Below are 6,640 nucleotides of genomic sequence, written 5' to 3'. Positions count from 1 at the left end.
GGGGGGGTGATGGGGACCCATTCCTCCACTTGGACGGCTAGAGTGGGGCTACCACCATGCAATCTACCCCTCCTCCCTCGTTATGATCATCTTCTTCCTCCACTTTGTCCTCGTCAGCTTTCGTCGGCTTCCTCCCGGCTTGGCATCATCATCAACCTCGTTCCTCTCGCCACCTGTTCGGCGGTGGCTGGGAGAAATAAAAAAATTTAAACTAATTTTATTTAAAATTGTAGGGGGTGTTCATATGGGGGGTATTACATCCTCTCCCCCTTAGAGAACTCGAGATGTCCTCATCTCAAAAGAACTGGGGAAGACAAGCATTAATGGGGCTTAAGGCCTGTGGTTAGGATCCACCATGCGTCCGTTGTGCTACTTGTAATGAATCAAGTAGTGCAACTCATATTATTGCAATTAATCATAGATACAAGAGTAGGATTTATTCCAATACAAGTTGTATTACATGTTGATAAAATTTCTAGGTTTTTTTGTTAAGAAACACATATCTAAAGCTAGTTAGCTATGGTGGATGGAAATCAAACATACGATACATGATTAAAATGAGAAATTGTAACTCAAGTGAATAAGGTTCCAATATATATTAGCTTGGACTCATAAACACAATCTTGAGTAACTCAAAATGATTGTACCATATCATTGAAATGAGTGTCAAGTACATGCCTTTATAACTTTATGGATAGTACCACTTTTCTTCTTTGTGCTCATGGGATTTTGGACAACTCTTCCTAGAGCTTCTAGAGCATACATCTTTGTCATATCTCTCATACAAAGCCACTTATGGGCAAGCATCATTTGCTATTCTCAACACCCCCCCTCAAATGATGAGTTCCTACACCTGCTGGCATTTGCCCCCCTACATGCGGACATGGACCAGGAGACTAGATCTTTGGCAGCCTTAGTTAGGTCAAGCTTGAAACTTTACATTTTCGGTAGGGTTTATTACATCCACTATGGGAAGCATGACCCACTAAGGGAAAATTCTTTGTTGTCAGCAACGGAAATAATTTCTTGATCTTTTGCTTCTTTGGCAACCTTTGGTAATATCCTCGATCTTCTTGGTCTTCCTAGACTTCTTTATCTTGGCTTTTGTTGTGCTTCTTATCCCTTTTGTCGATATGTGGTACGTGCTTTTCACCCCAGTCTTCTTGACACAATCTTTTTGTTCAATGCTTTTGTGATGCATATACACAGGTACATTGCTTTGACGTTGTAGGTGTTTCATGAGTCTTAATATGGGCTTTTGCCACATCCTTTACATGTGCCCACCCCAAACCTGCATTTGGGAATGTAGAAGTCGCACCAGTCATGAACTTCAAGATAAATTCTGAGCTTGTATTCATGGTTTGCTATAAAATCCTTCCCACAACCATTGCTGGATTTATTGTCACCAGATCTAAGCCATGTTCCTTTGAGAACTTCCAAGCCTCAGCTTCTGCTAGTGTTTTTGATAGCATATACCATGCATTTGATGGATGATAGTGTTTTGAGTTGCTAAAAAAGCTCTCATCGACAACATCTTCTAGCTTTCTTGTTGGATTATAAACTACTGCAGCTGTGGATGATGATAAGACAACCCTTTTTACAAATGAAGCTTTTGCACAGGCCCTCAGTACATTCAATGTTCCCTTTATTTTTGGATCAAGCAGTTCTTTCTATGGATCCATTGTGTTAAAGAAAAAAAGGAAAAGCTGTGTGGAAAACTCCAACACACCTCGGTCCAACGATAGCAAGGCTGCGGCTAACATGTACGTGAAGCGACAAGTCTTGAAATACGGTGACATCGGATCTTCCAGATAGCTAAAAACAATGTGCCGCAATTCAACCGCATCTTTTACCTTTGAAACTACCTCTGAGTAGACCTTGCTGGATGTATGTTTCCATGTTGTTGCAAGTTGACAAGATGGGCATACATGCCTCCTGCTTTACTAATCAGGTGTTTATGGCTCCCATGCTCTACAACCTGCCCACCTTGCAAGACAACAATATCACCAAACCCCTCTCTCTCAATGGTGAGTATTTCATTTCCATGTGTCTATGAGCTATTGGCTAGCTACTAGCATTTTAACAAACTTTGAAGTATCAATGTGCATGTGGAAGGTTATACTTCAATTTGGGGCTCATAGAATTGGAGTTGATGTTAGAGCCATTGTCAATGCTTCATAAGCATATTGAGATTCTTTGATCCATTCAAAGACAATCAACAATTTGTCTAGGGATTGAGTGATCAATGCATAGTTGAACACAAATCATCAGTAGTATCTCGTGTGGCTGAGAAAGCACTAAACTCCATTGTAGTTTGTTGGTGGTGATAAGTCAACAATAACTCTATCTTTCAAGAAGTCAATTACAATTCCTTTATTGAAAACTATTTGTCCTAGGATACAACCATGATTTAGCCAAAATTGACACTTTAAGGGGTTGTATTACCTACAATGCTCAAAAACTACTCTAAGCTTTTCTAGATGCTCTACCTAGTTGGCATGCATGCAAAGATCATCCATAAACACCTCCAATTATTTGTAGAGCATGTCCTTAAAGACATTACATATGAACCATTTAAAAGCAAAAAGCATATTAGTTATCCAAAGGGAATCATTATTATGTAAACACTTCCCATTCAGTGGTGGTGAATGCTATTTTATGCCTATCATTTAGACAAACTAGCACTTGGTTGTAGCCTAAAAATTTGTCAAGAAAGCTATAAGTCTCCTTTCTTATAACTCTTTGCAGCATGTACTTTGTGTAGGGAAATGGATAATTGTCTCTTTGTTGCTACATTTGAACCTTTTGTAATTCATGAATACTTTGATCTTTCCGTTTCTCTTCAACACAATGATAATAGGTGAAACCTAGTATATGTGCTCAATTTCATAAATGAATTCTATGTTTAGGAGTTTGTCTATTTCCTCATTCATAGAAAGCAAATATTTAGGATTCATTGCATATGTTCTATGGACTAGCAAATACACCTCTATATTCTTCCAAGAGATTTGCAAGGGTTTTTTCCTCATTTTGGTAAGGTCATCAATGAAAGATAAGTCAATTTTGATGCCCTCGTTGGCTAAATTGACTTCCTTTACCTTAGCGTGGGTCCCTCTATCAACTTACTAGTCTACCCTTGATGCTTAGCTCCTAGCAACACCACAATTTTTTCTCCTTTCTTAAACTTAGCAAAACATGTGGGAAGATCCTAGGGTTTTTTATGTTTCTCATCTTCTCAGTCCTTGGTGGTCCTTCTTCTTCTCTCCTTTACTTTTTGTGCCTTAGGTGGATTGGCAGGTCCCCCTTGGTACATCAAGCTATGTAGGTTGCTTAAAAAATGCCATAAAACACAAAAACTAATGAGATTTTTTGTGGGGTTGATTTCCAAATTTGATTTATAGTTGCATCCTTCAATAGATGAGGCCATTTTAGCCACCAACAATCATAACTCAAGTTCAACTCCAACCTCATATAGTGCTAGACTATGAGCTATGCGCTTGCTCATAGTCTAGCACCTCAAGGTACTCAAGCCAAGTCTATCTTGACTATTCCATCAACAAGAATCACATGCACTTCTTTGGTCTTAGAGTCTACAATGATTTTCTCTATTGTATGCCCATTGGTGTCATATTCGATTGTACCATTTTCATTGTTTGAGGCTTCTCCCTTAGATCTACAATTGTTGTAAGCACTTTCAATGCCCACTTTATTAGAAGATTTCATTGTCAAAAAGTCGATTGTGATCGAGAGTATTGCTTTTATCTAGAAGGGCCTAATTATGTAGGAGGTTTAGGTCCTGCACCTTGCTCCACTTCCATTTTTTAGCATCCAAGAGTTCCTCTAGGGGTTTCAAATTAATATTAGGATTGTTATGAAATTCCTTCAAAAACTCTAAGATGCTCACAAGTTCTACTTGATTGTTATAGGTCACATGAGGAGTCACATTTTCACTTTGTAAAACCATGGATCTAGAACATGGCTTGAGGCGGAAGCTATGGAGGTTGGAAGAGAAAGAGTGAGTTCATGAAGACACTAACATGACTGACTGTTGCACAAGTGAATTAGGTTCCAAGATGGAAGCTTGGACTCATAAACACAATGTTGTGTATAGATTGACAATGACACCACAGAGACTTTACTGAAGAACAAAAGTACTATGACATTGCGTTAGAAAAGAGAGCAAGTACAATGCTTTATAGGAAAGTAGATGGTAGCACTTCTCCTACTATGCTTATGGGATTCTAGTCCTGAGCCCACACTGCTCCATACAAAGAGGCTAAGTAGGTGTGATTGCAGAAATCTCAACACACTTTGCACGAGAATGAAAATTGGTATTGAAGGAAGTTTGAGGTGTCTACCATCCTATCTTGCTTTTCTGCATCACTTGCTCTATCAACCAGCTAGTTTGTAGTCATTGTCATTGGCTGAAAAGGAAGTCTATGGTTGCAAGAATGTGCATCCAATCTCGCCCTCATCTCATCAAGACGAGGGATGTGCTCTTTGAGCAAACCGTACTTGGTGTGATTTTAGATTCTCCTTTTCAACATAGCCAATATAACATCTAGGTCAACTAGTGAGGACTTCCATATGTCCATCTCAATTCTAATTGCCTCCATCCAATTACTAAAGAACATTAGGCAGTTGCCCCAATCCTTAACTTTACACATGTTCCTCATCCACAATTTTGGCAACGTGATATCGCAATCAAATCCCTTCATGACTATAAAGGTCTTTAAGGATTGGATACATAAAATCTTAATTGGCTTGCTCTTCAACACCCCAAAAAGGACTCACTTTCATTTCATTGTCCAATGTAATATTAAACCAAGTCATTTCCATAGGTGAGTTGCCCCGATCTTGTAAAATTATATGGTTCAGGATTCTAACGCCTACCCTAGTGTTAGCAATTCTCTTTCTAGTCATGTCACCCAAGGCTACAACTAGGAGGATTGCATGTATTTTTGTTCCTTCCTAGAAGGCATTGACTTGCATGATTTCTAACATGAGGTTTAGAGTTAGGCTTGATATCTCTCTTTCAACATCATGACCTTGTATGATGCCTACTTTTGATTGTATTGGTCCTTCTATCCATTCTTTTAGCACTTTTCAAAGTGCATGGTTTTGTTTTAGCAAATGTTTGAATGGCAAAGAGACTCGTATTATTGAGGTTAGAGAGGCCAAGAGGTTGGCACTCAATCCTACATGCTTATGCTATCTAATGCTTTTTTCCATGGCTCTATCTTCATGAGCCAGATTGTTGCTTCACTCTTGGTTAGGTTCCTTAGGCATTTGATTTCCCTTAGATTCAATAATGTACATGAGCGATGATGGTAGGCTCATGCTCAAAAGGTCATGTAGCTGACTTTTTTTACACGAGTTCTGTATCCTAGAGTTACACGTGTGCTTTCCTCACCCTACTCACCTTTTCCACTATCTCCAATTGTTCGTTTGGATTAAGATAGTCTCTAGCCTTTGCATTCCCCTTTTATGTTGTTATTGGAGTACATGTTTCTACATTCACATTAGGGATTTGTTTTCCCTTAACATTGTAGCATTGCCTACTTTTTTAGGGTCAATTTTCTCCTACTTTCTTTTTTCTCTTCTTTTGGTTCTTCTTTCCGATGCAGAATGCATCTAGGCTACTAGATCTTTATATTGAGATGCCAACTATTTTTCTTGGGCTTTAGTCATTACATTCAAGGGTTTTGGAGTGGCATTGTCATCTTGGGATTACACATTAAAAAGTACAAGTGGTATATAAGGCATGATGGTTGAACTAGTGGAGGGTTTCTATCTAGGGCAATCGTCTTATAAATGCATCACACACCACTCTAGACATATCTACCTTGTCTTTGTTAACAAGTTTTCTCTTGGGGCACCTCAACCAGATATGTCATAGGTGACCAATAGATGAGAGGTTCCTTTGCTCCCCCAATTTCTCCGACCACTTCCCCTCCCCAAATCCATCATTAGAGCTGCTCTAAAGTCCACAAGGGTAGGGTATCCCTCCTTGTCATAAGTGACATGTAAGGTTTGTCTTCTAGTGCCTCTTCCACAAAGTGCAAGGGTGCATTGCGAGGTGGATTAGTGAGATGATGATTCTCAGTGATCTAGGTACTCTTATTCGATTGAAATCCACCCTAGGCTTGTGGGTCTTTTGTCATTAGGTGCTAAAAGCACTAGTGGAGCTCCCCTTCCATAGTTGAGTGGTCTATACATATGATAGAGGGGCCATGGATAGTCTTATGGATAGGAAAACCTCATAGGAAATGAACAGAGCATGGCTTAACATTCATATATCTTGAAATTTGTGAAAGTGCATGGATGGGGATTGGAATAATCTACTAGAAGGTGGTTCTAGCCACAATAAATACAATATACATGTGGTCTCATAGGTCTCTTCATTGCACCCTAAACCTTCACAAGCTCTAGCCATTTCTCTGATATCCGTGCCTTTCCCTTCTTGCACATCCAAGAGAATATTTCAATATCTTGGGAGATCTTTTTGACTCTAGAGTTATGTGCCATTGCTTTATATCGAATCTCCCAATTAAGAGATGAACTGCTTGGCATTGGCAAATATTCAATGTATCCATACACATAGTTGGTCTAAGGGGGGGAGGGGGAAACATATGATGCA

The 6,640-nt window shown here is 39.3% G+C and overlaps 1 pseudogene; it reads right to left on the bottom strand.

Annotated features, from left to right (window-relative positions):
- Positions 1-1,181: 1,181 nt before the first annotated feature.
- Positions 1,182-1,930, bottom strand: LOC148030068 (phenylacetaldehyde reductase pseudogene; annotated as a pseudogene).
- Positions 1,931-6,640: the final 4,710 nt, after the last annotated feature.

The sequence above is a fragment of the Lygodium microphyllum genome, chromosome 10 (assembly GCF_053477565.2).
Source record: "Lygodium microphyllum isolate KBCC chromosome 10, Lygodium_microphyllum_v1.1.10, whole genome shotgun sequence".
NCBI classification, from domain to species: Eukaryota; Viridiplantae; Streptophyta; class Polypodiopsida; order Schizaeales; family Lygodiaceae; genus Lygodium; species Lygodium microphyllum.
The sequence above is the reverse complement of the archived record's forward strand: the minus strand, read 5'-3'. Positions and strand labels throughout refer to the sequence as shown.